Source organism: Anabrus simplex, chromosome 1, assembly GCF_040414725.1.
Source record: "Anabrus simplex isolate iqAnaSimp1 chromosome 1, ASM4041472v1, whole genome shotgun sequence".
In the NCBI taxonomy this organism is placed as follows: Eukaryota; Metazoa; Arthropoda; class Insecta; order Orthoptera; family Tettigoniidae; genus Anabrus; species Anabrus simplex.
In genome coordinates, this window is record NC_090265.1 from 380584372 (window position 1) to 380600332 (window position 15961).

Sequence of the window (15961 nt, forward strand, 5' to 3'; positions counted from 1 at the left end):
TTAAATTAAATCAATAGAAATGTACTGATATGGTAAGTAATTTGGCTAATGAAGTTCAGCATGTACGTCACCTCGGATCGTCATTTTAGTGGCCATATCATGGACGTCTACACTCTGAACAGTACGAGTTCTCGTCACTATGTGGATGGTCTTGCGATTTATAAGAATTGACAGGAACTGAATGTGTTCGTAAATTTGTAATAAGTAGGTTTATGACTGAAAGGAAGTGGCCAGGGTCTTCATGATTAGGCACTATTCTGCTATTTGCTATGATTCGAAGTGGGAAGCCACGAAATGAGCACATTAAGAATGGCTAAGGGAAGCCAGACCTGTTACCCTCGGCCTTCAGCCTAGTATTTCAATACTCTGTACCGTAGCAGGGTACCTACTGCACGAATGTACTAGACCGAAAGCCAACCCCTAAACAATGATGGCGAGCAAACCACAAAATCTTCCCCGAAAATAAAACAGGTAAATTATTTGGAACAGTATTGCCAGACACTCGAGAACTACATTTCAATGGGCGTAATTTCTATTTCGAGAGGCATGCATTAACAATTTGGATATTTTATGAAAATTATTGTCTGTTATGTTGAATTTTTTACCAAGAGGCGTTATCAAGTTGCAATAAACGAACTGCAATTTCAAACAAAATTAAGCTGTCGGAATTAGAACGTAACATATTTAGTGAAATCATTCTCTACAACAATAAACGCATGGGAGTCCCTCGATCCGATGTACCTCCAGTAATATCATTTCGTGAGTGACGTGTGAACCACTCGGACGTTCGGTCGCTGTATGCTAACCGGTTATCGAATACACCTTAAAATCTGGAGGTCTAGTTTAAAATTCCTCGGGCATATCTTTATAAATCAAAGCCAAAAAGCAAAGTCATCTCCGTACAGGCCATGAAGGCCCTTGGAGGGGTGGAAGGTAAAGGCTTCCACTATCCGTAATCTCGGCACTTGAGAGGATAGAGTGGTTAGCTCTACGCCCGGCCGCCTTTGCCCCCAGGAGTTAACCTGGTGCTCATTGTTGGTGTAAGCTGAGTGAACCTCAGGGCCATGTGCATCTCCGGAAGTCGGAATCTCGTTTCTTAAATTTTATGATTTCCAGACGGGGATTCGAACCCACGTCCTTCCGGGCGAACCGAACACCCCTTTACCGCCTCAGGCAGGCAGCCTCTGGCATCTCTTTATAGTAAAGTTTAATTTAAAGTATTTCAGCGTGTGGGAAGTTGTTATACGTTTTTCCTTGTTTAGTTCAGTATTTCAAATCAAAAGAAACATCGTGTGGACGTTGTGGAAATGATCGTAGGCAGGTGTGCATGCCAGGCGGAAAATTCATCCTTCTCTTATGATATGGGTTAAGGGACTCTGTTAATCCGGTTACTATATCATTTAAAACATCAATCACTTCCACTGCTACCGCCATTATTGTGTTACTTGAAAATACTTATTCCTGTTGCAGAGTTTGTACCTCCACTGATGTTTAGAACTGATCAATTTGCTGTTGTCATTGCTAGTAATGATGATTTTATGATGATGATGATAATAATAGTAATAAATTAATTGGATGGAACCAGAAAGGCTCGCCAACACGATTCTCACTTCCCAGGATAACAGAAAAACGCAAGTCCCATGGATGAAATAAGTCCATCGGAATCTAGAAAAGTGTGAAATCGGGCAGGAGACGTACGAAACAGAGAAGTCTTCTGAAGAAAGGTTGCGCAGGTGAAGGATCTGTTCGACGAGAAAACGCGAAAGAACAGAGTACTCTCGGCAGAAGAACGAGCGCGAATAAGGCAACAGATGATGGAGTCCTGGTGAAAGAGGAAAGATATAGAGAAAGCTTGAAAAAATGGTGGAAGTTGCGTACTCGCAACCCATAGTTGTGGTGGTGACGGGTCTACTTAACTCGACTGAGGGAGTCTTTCGATTTTTGCTCTTCCGCAATATTATTTATTTTTTATTATACAATCTTCCTGCAACAGCTCCAGGTTCCCCAAGGACAACGAGTACCCTAACAACAATCATGGATACAGATAGATACAGTTAAGAGTAGGAAAAAGAGTGGGGCACATTAAACATTTATCTGAGGGCCGCAAGCGTGGTTCTTGAAGAACGTGATGGACTTTTTGAGAGTAGTAATGGCGATGTTATAGATGAAATCTCTATTCAGCCCAACGGTATTGCAGAAGTTGACAAAAAGTTTAGGTATAGTTCCTCGAGCACCTAACATCAAGCCAATTACAGAGATGGGTGAGAGCTTGTACTTTTGCTTATAGAAGTCTACTACCGTTTCTTCATAAATTCTTCTTTTTTCCAGCATCGATCTCTTCTGGCTGGTTTTCGTTGGTCTCAAATCGAATTGTTGGATCAGTGATGAAACCTTTAGAATAGGATGGCTTAAAAGCAATAATGCCAATGCGTCGGTTGCTTCCTGTGTTGAAGAGACCTCTCAAAGCGTTAGCTATCATTGATATGGCTACATTACGGCGTGAGTTGCGTAGTAAATCACCATGTGGACAGGCTCCCAGGACATGTGAGTTTCGAACTCTGTGTGGCAACTGTTAATTTTTATTCGTAGGGAAGTGATTTATATTGTTTAGCTGACAGAATATAGTCCCATTGCATTTGCTATCATAACATTTTTACAGAGGACATTGGTATAAGCTTTTCAATTACCTTATCTAACCTTTACCTCCAAGTATAAATTTGTAATATTATCTTCTTACAGCGGTCGTTAAAAAATCTAAAGTGTTATATAAATCATTCAGGAGTTGCTTCCGTTTGTAAGGCCTCGAAGATGTTCTCTTTGGAAAAGAGGGAAACATGAGTTGTTAAAGATAAACATTTCTGCCGAAAGCATCTAATGTTCATGGGGCTCGTCCTTTTTCACTAGACCATCCACAAGACCTGTATGATATATGGAAAATAAAATAATCCATACGATTGAAATAACTTCAAAATCGCTTCATTTCTCTACGGCTTGTGCCGAGAATAATAGAATTCGGCCCCCACTTTATGAATGTAAGTTTCGTGGAAGTGTGAACACAGCGAGAAAATGCCTTCTAACGATGTGGAAGTACAACTGGGCAACCATCCTCTGTTAACACTAATCAGAAGAGAAGGAAGATGAGGACTCACATTTCGAAGAATAAAGGTATCGGCAAAAGAAAAGGGAAAGGCCATAGAGAGCGTGAGAATGAAAGACTCCCTAGGCCTCGCAACCTAATACCGTCGGGTCAGCAAAGAACAAGAGTTGACCAAGGGAGGTTAAATAGGAAAGACGAAAGCGAGGAGTCTGGCTGAAGTAAGTGAAAACAGTGTCAGACTCAGCCAGGGGGCCCTTGACTCCCTGAGTGATCTGTCAGTTACCATTTACGACAGGCAGGGCTGTTTTCTATCACCCCTACCCACCCACTCTAACGACAGAGAAATTTGTGATGGGTTCGTGATTTCATGGAGGGTGGCGTTTAATTTGGGGCTTAAATCAACTTCACATACAGCCTTAGCGCGTTAAGGAAGTTAGCTATGGGGATTAGAATATACCTCTAAACAGGCGTTAAAATCAAGACTTTCCAGTCAGCAACTGAGATGAGACACGGACAAGGGGAAGTGTAGCTAGGTTCCCGGGGGCAGACGTGCTCTACCTGCCCCCGTCTTAAGGTAGCCGACGCGTCTTCCTTCAGCTCTATCGATCGTAAGCAGCTGTTGCGATTGCGTCTCACTTCCGCAAAAGGTCACTCAAAAGACATCATTCTTCGCTCCTAACCCTAGGGCTATAGTAATCTCTTCCTTACCCATGTGTTGAAGACAAGGTTTGAATGATCTCCCCAGCGTAAATTTAAAAGTGGATAGTTTTGGTAAGCGCATTTCATGTATGATTTCATTCCATTGGTCAGGCTTGAAATGTATTTGGGCCACACTGGTTTGCATAAGTAAAAGTGTACTGCGAGCTGTTTCGGAACAATCGCAAAACTGGCAACAGTATTTGCGTGTTTTGATTTCATTCATATAATTAACATCAATAGCATTAAAATAACATAAATCTGATACACAGTTGGCTAAAGCTAAAGTAAACAGCAAAGAGGTTCGTTCTCACCCGGCGTTTTTGTTTTCTTTACCACTGTGGTCGGGTTTAATGCCGTTATTATACTACGCGAATGCTTGTGGCATTATTATTATTATTATTATTATTATTATTATTATTATTATTATTATTATTATTATTTCTTTCTTAATCTGTATACCCTCCAGGGTTGGTTTTTCCCTCGGACTCAGCGAGGGATCCCACCTCTACCGCCTCAAGAGCAGTGTCCTGGAGCTTCAGACTCTGGGTCGGGGGATACAACTGGGAGGATGACCAGTATCTCGCCGAGGCGGCCTCACTCGCTATGCTGAACAGGGGGCCTTGGTGGGGGATGGAAAGATTGGAAGGGATAGACAAGGAAGAGGGCAGGAAGCGGCCGTGGCCTTAAGTTAGGTACCATCCCGGTATTTGCCTGGAGGAGAAGTGGGAAACCACGGAAAACCACTTCCAGGATGGCTGAGGTATGAATCGAACCCACCTATACTCAGTTGACCTCCCGAGGCTGAGTGGACTCCGTTCCAGCCCTCATACCACTTTTCAAATTTCGTGGCAGAGCCGGGGGGTGGCACCTACCGAATATACTTTTCGAAGACACAGATAGGCCTGTATTATGGAATAAAAGTACTATAATTGTTATACTGAAAGGTGCAATGTACGAGGGAATTGTATCAGTATTTTGAGCGAAGATTTTCATGGGAACGATTGAGTAAAAATTAAAAATCTTTCTCGTCGACGATTGCCATAACTAGTTGTGGTTCTAACCTAGAAGAACACAAGTCATTCAATAATATGGACAGAGCGATACCAGTGAGTGATATTTCTCAACAGCTCACTGTAACTAAAAAGAACTAGGTAGAGATAGAAGAAAACTGGGATAGATCAAAAGGAAAGAAGCATAATTTCTTCTGGGTGATATCTGACAAAGGATTAGTGTGAGTAAGGTGATGAGCTGTTCGACTGAACAGTATGTTCCTAATTGTCAGTTGAGAGATGACGTGGAATGACATTAGTAGACGAATAAGCTTGATTGGAGTTGTTAAAGGTAGGAAAGATCATAATACGATAAAGTTGGAATTCAAGAGCACAAATAGGCCTGCGGCAATTTTTCATTTATAACAAAATGAATTACAAAATGGAATCATTTTCCAAATGATTAGCCTCACAGTGGGAGAGGGAAAGAAAGGCCATCTGTCTGAGGATGAAGTTGACAGTAATAATAATAATAATAATAATAATAATAATAATAATAATAATAATAATAATAATGTTACTGGTTTAACTCACTAACTACTTTACGGTTTTTGGGGATGTTGGAGTTCAGTCCCGGAGTTCTCTTTTACGTACTGGTAAATCTACAGATATATTTCAACAACAAATAATATAGGCTCAGAAGGCCAGCGTTTTGACCGTCTGAGCCACTCAGCCCAGCAGACAAAGCCGAACTAGAAGGGTAAAGGGATTATTATTATTATTATTAGGCGTATTATTATTATTATTATTATTATTATTATTATTATTAAAAATAAACAATCGTGATGTCTGAAAGTTCCAGTACACCTAGAATTTGAGTCTTGACACCAAGTTATATCATAACGTTTGAAATGTTGTTCTGGTGAGTTTTAAATGGAACTATGTATAAAGAAAATGACCCTTATCGAACCGTCCTGTAGGAATGTATGTTTAATTACTCCTACAGTATAGTGTATTTAAGGTACATTTTACTCTGTACTTTCGTATAGGAAAATGAACACAACGAACATTGTTCTGATGGACTGCATATCCATATGTGGCTTGGAAGCGTGACAAGTCTTGAGGAAAATAATTGATAAGAAGAGTATTGTGACATACGAGTTATTGTTTCCTCACCAACGATACAGTGCGTACAGTGCAGGAAGAACTATGTGCGCCGCAGACCTGACTTTCGCAACGTGGCACCACACATCAATAGTTCCGTCTGGATGTGCGACAGAGAAACGTGAACTATGGTGAAACTGAAGAGGTCATGCTTCAAATAATTTCACACGCCTCGTTATGTAAGGTGGAATTATTGGGAAATATTTATAATGAAAGAACCGATTTACAAATGAATATTGCCTAGAATATTTCAATAATTCCTCCACCTTTAAAAGAAATATTTTGAATTAAACAAAATTCAAGTTTTAAGAACTGAGTTAAAAACCTTCTTCAGCTTATCCCAGTTATTTCTGGGATCGCTGGAGCCACCTAGGCTCATTTTGGTTTTCACCGGGGGTTTAAGACCGGATGCCCTTCCCGGCGTCACGTGATTCTTAAGATTAAGTCTCGACCCAGAGTCGACCGGGATTCGAACATCAGCCTTCCAGGTGGGAAAACAGCAGCTAAGCCACTGAGCTAATCACACCCCCTTTTCAGAACTGAGTTATGATAATAAATCTAGTTCCCTTAACTAATTGATATTTTAAAGGTAAGGGAATAAAAATTGTGCGTCTTATATAATTAAGAAGTCAGCTTATGGAAGTATTCATGAATTTGGGAACAATTCCTGTATAACACGAATATGGATGAGATGTGAATGAGACTTTCTAAACTGGCGCGGTATACGTTAATGCTCGTTAATGTGGCAAATCTGCCTGTGAATATTTCTTGATGGCCACAGTGTTTCTGCATCTGCATCTGTCTCTTAGCATCGACCAGATAAAACTGTAGCTTCCACTGAGTCTCAGTCTCATGTATGACGGTGACAGTATGGAAGCAGAGGTGGTGCTGAGCAAAAACATGCATGTGAGCGTAGTGAAACGTGCTAATCCTAGAGCATGCCATGATGGATATATCACTTTCTGCTTCAATGAGGAAAGAAATGGCAAACTATCTCACTCCTCAACATGCCTTGTACTCGTCATTATGGTGTTAACATCGGTTTTTGCGGATTCTCAATAACAGTATAATCTTTGGTGGTAATATTTAAAGATCCAACCAGCCTTCACACTTCCAAGCGAGTGGCTGTGAGGTTCGAGTCACGTAGCTGTCAGATTAAATTCGGGAGATATTTGGTTCGAAAAACCTGCCCCGCCTCCGCTTTGTCCAACACAAATCTCACATGGAGTGACCGGGATTTGAACAACGGTATCCAGCGGTGAGAGGCCGGCACGCTACCGCCTGAGCCACGAAGGCTTACTTGCTTCTAAACTCGTTTATTTTATTGTTATCACGATAAGTGAATTGGAGGTGCATGTATCCATTGCGTAACGCATAATTTACTCAGTTTTAAGCAAGTACAAATATTAACCCTGCAGAAATCTCCATAGATTTCGTGCAAAGTTCGGTACTGGTACACTTTTGACACCTTAAATATGTAAGTGGCACAAGTTATTTCGTGAAGGTCGAGCAGTAACTTCTAACCTACAAATAAGTGTCAGTGTTTCGTACTACTGTGAACTCTAACGCCAGACCGTACACTGCTTATGCTGCCGCTACTGTTGCTACTACGAAATCCAAATTGGAAGAAATGCGCTCGACAACTTTGGATCACTCTCATTATAGTTCAAATTTGTCGCTATTTATCTAACATGTCAAGCTCCAAACCCCATCTGGGTCGAATAATCTGGGTGTAAGACAATGCGAGCAGCAAGAGAAAGAGACACATTGCGTATTCTATAACGTATTAGAAAAATAGATTAGAAATACACTCTGTCTGCTGGTAAGGAAAAGCAAGAATAGCAGGAATTAATGTTTTCTTCCCGATATGTGACATCTCTTTTCTGTCATCAACTTCTCTATTACGGGCGAAATAGTATTTGCTGCGGCAACTTGTAAACTTCTGAACAGTACGTCTTATTTGAAAGGAACCTCATATGGGTGAAGAAATAATTCCGTGTGTCTGAATCCCAAAGTTTTTATTATGTGTGTGCAGCCAACACGATTGTTTTTGTTTTTTGGATTTTAAAACCTATGCTGTAAAAGATATATAGTGATTAGCCACGGTTGACTTTTTTTTTTGCTAGGGGCTTTACGTCGCACCGACACAGATAGGTCTTATGGCGACGATGGGATAGGAAAGGCCTAGGAGTTGGAAGGAAGCGGCCGTGGCCTTAATTAAGGTACAGCCCCAGCATTTGCCTGGTGTGAAAATGGGAAACCACGGAAAACCATCTTCAGGGCTGCCGATAGTGGGATTCGAACCTACTATCTCCCGGATGCAAGCTAACAGCCGCGCGCCTCTACGCGCACGGCCAACTTGCCCGGTGGTAGACTTTTAAAGCCTGTGTGTATATTATGCATTTCAATACAATGGTAGGACCTCTGTTGTTCTGCAACATCAACTGAGAGAAAATGATAGGTCGGTAGAGGTGAGATGCTCCAAGCATTAAATGAGAGCCTGGCACCAGTAGACATGGGTCGACCCAATTACTGGGTTGATTTTAGAAGCGACCTTTACGCAACGTGTTGCAGTCAAGGATTGTCCTGCTGCAAATATTAAGCTCTGCTCGTCAGTGTAAATTTAGAGCAGTGGTACGTTCACTTCTCCCACTTCAGGAAACATATGAGCTCTCTTGTTTCATCTTGGTCGCACCAGTATTGTTGCCATGTCTACTGATTTTGGAGTAGACCATCCTTTTTAACCATCTACTGATCCAATGCTGAAAACCTTAAAAGGAGATAAATCTGGTTTTTTAAAGTTCTTATGGTATATTTAAAAAAATAACTTACCAGAAAGCAATGGGAACGGAAATCCAATAATACAGTATATTGCATTTATGGCTTTTCCATTTCCCTAAGTGGAAAACAGGGCGAAAACTACTAGTGAGTGATAATTGTTACGTAACAATGACATTGGGTTCGGCAGTAGCAGCACAAACACAGTATTAGATTTTTCGAATAATGCGGGAAGAAAACATATGGAGATTCAAAACAAATGATCCCTTCTCTTATCCAAGTTTATTTGGTGTTTTTTTGAGTTTATCCCAATCCAGTGTTGCAGTGAAGCGATTTTTTCTTTAGTCAACTTAACGAAAATAAAAAACAAGAAACACGCTATCAATAAAGACATTATGTGGGACTGAGGAACTTATGGTGAAATCCCAGCGTTATTCATATAACGTGACGAATTCGATACCGAAGGAGGCTAACAAAGATGACCTACTAGTCCTGCTGTTGGTGTTCAGTGCCATTACACGTTCGCAACCAGCATAATTTCTCTGCAAGGCGGATTGCCTAACGCCAAGGCAAAGTGAAGAAATGAGTTCTGAACGGTAAGATAACCGCGAACTTGATCAATACATTCCATCTAAAGTTATTTCGAGCCAATATATTAGAATTTGGTTCATAAAATTCGAGACTTCCCCTCTGTCCCATCTTTAATTTCTTCCATTCTTTCTGTGTGATTTCGTATTTTTTATTCATTCCATTTTGTTTCCATAAAAGTGATCAATAAGTGCAGAATATTTCTGTTTTATTTTCTGAAAATATGATTTCTAGATAGGACCAAATATTTCTTAAAATGCTTTTTATTATAATTTGCTTATCGTACCACCGATACAGATAGGTATTTTGGTGATGAGGTGATAGGGAAGAGCTAGGAGTGGGAACGAAGCGACCGTAGCCTTAATTAAGGTACAACCCCAACATTTGCCTGGTGTGAAAATGGGAAACCACAGACAGCCATCTTTAAGACTGCCGACAGTGGGGTTCGAATCCACTATCTCCCGAATGCAAGTTGATAGCTATGTGGTCAAAACCTCGCGGCTTCTTGCTCAGTAAAATATAGTGATATCACGGATAAATTTGGAACATGTAAATAAAATATACGCCGACTAAAGAACGAGATTTTTAAATGCATTTAATCATTTTATTAGGGGAAAATGAGGTTTGATATTGTTACGAAATTTTAAGCTAATGCACTTTGGGCTTAATATTAACTTGCATTGTTACCAACCAGTATTCATACAACAGTTTCCAAAAGGATGAATCCTTTCGTTCATCAACAATGAAACTAAATCTTTGAACATGAAAAAGCCAGACTCGGATAAATCTAATTTTAAACCATCATGAACCCTTCATTTGAGATATCAAAATATGCATATAGTTAAACATTCTACTTATGAAATCTACCTGGACAGTCCATAATTTTCTACCAACGGTGCTATACTACTTGGCTAAATATAGGATTCAACATATCGGAATGAATAATGTTCTGGTAGGAGCTCAGAGCATAATTTCTTCCTTATTTTTGAACTATGAAAGGGTTGGAAATTCGTAACTTCTTCATTCAGTGTCTCCAAAATTGCCTTAAAATGATCGGTCTCTATCTTGCGTCATCATTTGTATGATACATTTTTATAGCTTTTTAACGGTTCTCCTGTTTTGTACTCTTCTTAATATGTCAAAACTTGTAAAAATTATTTTTTTGTTCAGACTCTTCTATTATTTATTAGTTTGTCTTTCGGATGTATAATATTTCGTCGTTAAGGGCATAACGCTTTTATCTTCGTAGCTTTGTGGATTTCATTGCCAACACTTTTTAAAATTCAATTAATATTGTATCCTGTTTTATATAATCTTGTAAGTTTTGTCAATCGTGGCAATCTTGTAAATCAAGAAAGCAAGAAAGTAAAAAAAGAATAAATATTAACTTTTCTGGAACCTACATTATAATAATTGATTACATAGAATATTTTAAACAAATTTTATCGCAGTTTCTGAAGTTTCGGTCCGAAAAGGTAAGAAATATTTCCTTGTACATACTTCTTGTTTTCTTGTTCTACCGCGTTTCCCATACCTGTGGGTTCGTGGGTACGAACCATGTCGCACATTTGGATTTGTCCCTGTTTTACGGCATGATACCCTTCCTGACGCCGGTCCAATGTGGAGGGAAGTATTCACTATTGCGTATTTATGTGATGATTGGTAGTGTGATGTGTTGTCTGAATATGAAGGGGAGAGTTTCGAGACAAGCACAAACACCCAGTCAACCGAAATAAGCAAAAGAAAAGTTCGGGTGATCATCGGAGTTTTCCACCTCCGTTTTACCAAACGATTTACACATCTTTTGTCAATGGATAATAAAATTAGTACAGGCCTAGTAAATTGAAAAAATGAACATAATAAACAATCTTTAGGGGTTATTTTTACAATTTCGCCACAAATGCATATGGTCCTTGATTTATTGTAGAATGAGTACAGAAAGGTACATTTCCACACTGGAAGGAAGAGCTGTCAACTAGCAATAAAAAGAATAAACAAATGAATAACGAAGTAAGTAGTCTATTTTACATCACGACTTTACTAATTGTCACATCTCAAAGGAAAAGAAGTAATTCATGACAAGACATGAGTTTCAGTACTTGCTTGGTATGGCTTATATTCACAGTAATAGTATGGGTGATTATCAAGAACCAGTCTCGGTAAAAAGACTCGATCAAAAAGAAGAACGCCGATTATGATGATCAGGATTGTTGTTGAAAGGGGCCTAACATCTAGGTCATCGTCCCAAGAAAGCCGAGTGCAGGAGCTCAAGATGATAAAGCACGTGCCTTCTGAACCCAGGCTGGCGGGTTCAATTTCATCTCAGTTCGGTGGTGGATGAAAGTTCCTAAATATGACAACCTCGTGCACGTAGATTCAGCAGCAGGATAAAGAACTCCTGCGGGATAAAATTTGCGGCATTTTGGCGTCTCCAAAAAACGTAGAAGTAGTGGGAAGTAAAACTAATAACAGTATTATTTCAAAGGAGAAGATATTTTGCGCCATGATGTTGTTTTATGATGCCGACTTAATTAATAGTACAGAGCCACCATGGACGCTGTTATTATAAAAAAATATAAAACAAACCCCATATGAATTTTGTTAGTTTAAAATACATTCCGTTATTATATTCACATCGATTTGTTAAGGTTTCAGTCAGACAATGTCTTCACGGCATCGCATGGCTACCAAATGAAAACGTTGCATGCTATCCTCTTCCCGGTATTCACGTATAAGTGTGACAACTGGACGACGAAAAAGGTAAAAGGAGGGTTAATATTTATATCTATGGTGCTGAAGATGTTTGATACGGAAACCATGGATCGCAAAAATGTACTGTTCTTTTTCTAAGACAGTACTCATAGTCAGCGGTGTTCCTTTACAAAAACTGCACATTTTCTTGAAAGCGATGAATTTTCAACCCGATGTTTACTGGAACATATATGCTGCTCAAATTAATGACTATTTCCGATCCACACTAATAAATAATAATATTTGTATTAGTTTAACGTCCTTCTAATTACTTTTACAGTTTACGCAGACACCGAGATACCAGAATTTTGTCCTACAGTAGTTTAAGTACCAGTAAATCCACTGAAACGAGTCTGGAGTATGTAAGCACCTTCAGTTAACACCGGGCTGAGTTGGGATTGAACCTGCAACTTGGGCTCATAAGGTCAGTGGTTTGCCATCTGAACCACTCAACTCAACATTTCTGGAACATCTTGTATCTGAAATGATTATTAGTGTGTCCAGCATTATAAATATTTGGGTCACTGTGCACAACAGGTCAAGGGGGAAACTTCAGCAATCACCAGAAATATTGGAACTACATTCATACGTAAAGCTTAGGCTATCTGTATACGCCCTCGTTTATGCCTAAAATAATGCAATATTCTTGGAACTGATCAAGTGACTTTTGCACACAAATTAGGAATTAGTGTTAGAAATGCTGCATCAAACTTTAAGCACATTGTTTAACTATTAGTTTATTTCAAAGCAAGAACGGGCTGGAAAAAATCTTAAACACAGGAAATATCGTGCATGGTGTAAATTTATCGGAAATAATTTTGTCATTCACTGCGCGATATTGAGATTTATAACTATAGTGACCAAAGAATTGCCTCAAAGAACTAAGTTATATATTAAGAAATAAGAGAATATGTATTGTTCTGTGCGATAACTGTCAGATCACATATTAAATCAGAACAGTTAAATATACATTTATTTCCTATATTAACATATTTTATTAATGCTATCACGTGCTTTTGATATACTGGTTACACTAAGACATAAGTTCCCATGCTTTCTTATACCAATGAAAAAAAAAAGTGTCTGCTTTTGATGGTTCAGCTCATCTTCATAAAGTCCATCAAAATACAGGAATATCATCATTCATTCTACGGTACTCTACTAGACATGTGCACAGTACACGGAAATGAAAAGGGAAGATCAGGTAACGTCAACTAGAAATTAAAAATATGACTGAATTAAGGAAGAAATGAAATTTGAACCTGATATTAGATGAATAAAGTGTGCTGTATCGAGGACGAAGGTTTCATTTCTTAATATAGGGATGAAAGGAGTGAAAGCTATTTTTATTAGGTTGGTTTAACCGATGAAATAATACACTAAGTTAAAGCGACTATAAATAGGCTACACTTACCTTACTCAAGCGACAAGCCCACGTACAAGGACAAGCTAAAATTGTAGTAGAGAATATCCCTTTCAATCAGCAAGTTAATTGAACCAAGAATAGCCAAACAAAGATCAGTGGACAAATACTAAGTTGTTCTCTTTAGTTGCTTTTGCAGAACTTCGTTGAGAGTAGAAAATATTTAAACAACTAGAACTTTTAGTAGGGCATCTTCATGAACTATCTACAGATAGTTTAAAAACTTACGCACATGGCCACCTATGGCCATCCCTAACCCACATAATATGAAATATTCACTAAAGATTCAGAAGAAAATAATCAAATTAGGCACACCTCATAGTATAATTAATTCATCTAGTTTCTACAAACAACTTTCCAGTACATGACAATGAAAATCTACTTCAGAAATTAGTCCTGCATTTCAGAACGGAGCAATTTAATTCGTGGAATTTTTAGCTGTGGAATGCTTTCTATTGTTATTATAGTATAGCGGTAGTTTCCGGAGGCTATAGGTGCAACGTAAATTGTTGTTGTCATTGTTGACATTTAACTGCAGGTAAGAGAAACAATTAAATTTGTACTTACGTGTTCGGCGTCAAATTAAAATATTTTTCTGTTCTGGTGGGACGTCATTCTTGACCACACCCACCAACAAGTGTGAAACAAGCAGACATGATCACATGCCGGTTGTAATAACTATTATTCCTACAATCATCGACACCGATACACTGTTGTATGTTGCATCTACAAGAATTCCCCTCTGCGTTTTGTCTGCTGTGGTAGGGATAATCACGTGACGGCGGCATGACGTCACGCGGGCGTTGCAAAGTGCAGGCAGGGCAGGGAGCCTATGACGTAGCTACACGGTCAAGTTCAAAGCAACTGCATCTCTCGGGCTATGCAGCTGGCCCGTTTTAGTGGGCTTTGCCAACATGGCGATCCGTCGGCGTCTCGGAGAAGGGATGTAGGGGAAAAGAGGGAGAGAGGGGGGACAAGGCCATTTCGTAGATACGGCATTCCGGGAAAAAGGAGTGAATGATCAAATGGTTATGCAGTTATGTTTGGGAGATTATGTTATTCTTCACGTCCATGCAGATTATTTACTGGGATTAAGGAAAGATTGCAACCGATGGAAAGATCCCGAAGTGTTTCTAATTCTAACGAAGTAATAAAGAATGTGAGATTCAATTCCGGGTCATGAAATGTTTCCGAGATTATCCCGACATATTCACTTCATACGAATTCTGGAATAGTAAGTTATTTCAAACAATGTGATGAAACGTACAAATATATGAACACAGACACTACAATTCTTATTCTTCTTGTTATTCTTCTTTCTCTTATTTCCGGTCTTTTCCCCAATTTATTAGGGTCGTCATTTGTTGAGTTTGGCTCAGTTTTACGGTCAGATACTTTTTCTGGCACTAAGCCTATGTGGATGGTTGCATTCACTTCTGCGACGGTTGGTAGTGTGATGTATTGTATATAAAAGAAGAGAAGTATATTAGGTTCCCGAGTCAGATAAATTAATTATATACAATTAAACTCCCAACTCGTCCGAGAATCGTACCCAGGACCCTATGAACAGAAGACCAGTAAGTTTATTTTTCAGCTAAGGACCCGGAAAATACAGATACTACAATGCCAACCTTTATTAGACGGATTTAAACTCGCACACGAAGTTTATGAAGATGATGATCACAAATTTTGTACTTTCTAAATTAAATTATAGCAATAATATCGAAAATTGAATGGGCGTGATAGACGAGTGGCGTTGACACTGGCTTCTCAATAAGACGGCCTCGGTTGGAATTCTGCAAACAAGTGGCACAAGTCACAAACAAGTTAGTTTGGAAAGTAAGGTGAGTAGCTGGATTTCCTGCACATTTTCATAAAAATGTGGAATTCGGGCCCAGTACTGGAGTTTATAGGGATGAATAAAATTATTTATCAAAATGTATTCAGTACTTATATTTATTAAAGGAGGACATTTCTTAAATAAAATGGGACTGTACATGAAGACGCCAAGGTATAAAACGATCCAGTCAGTAAAGAGAAAGGAAAATGTTCTGAGACGTTATTCTTGAAGAGACCCAAGTGTGAAACAAGTAAAAATGATCACTTGACGAATCAATAATGTCCCGTATTAATAATATGGGAGATTTAGGTATTATGAGCTGGCGATCATGTATTTGCTGGGATGTGGTCATGTGGTCGTGTAGATCGATAATTTTATTTTATTTTTATTATTTCAGCCGAAAAAGGAAACGAACTTGGTTTGCTTGAAATAAGATTAGATTGTTAAGATATAACTTAAGAATTCTGAAGGACTAGCAACCAATAAACAAGTCCTCTGTGGAATGTATGCGTGATTTTAAAATGAAAAGTCACGTCCCCGTGGTTCAGATTCCGCGCAAAACTGGAGGTCTCATGGCTATGATCACGATATCAACAGTCACGTAAAACTAAAGAATGCTTGCTTGTTTGAAG

General features: G+C 39.0%; 1 protein-coding gene across 1 annotated transcript in view; it reads right to left on the bottom strand.

Moving 5' to 3' along the window:
- The window catches only part of Blimp-1 (PR domain zinc finger protein 1), a 91619-nt gene that overhangs the window by 24093 nt on the left and 51565 nt on the right, over positions 1 to 15961 (bottom strand). The gene's annotated exons all lie outside the window — the stretch shown is intronic.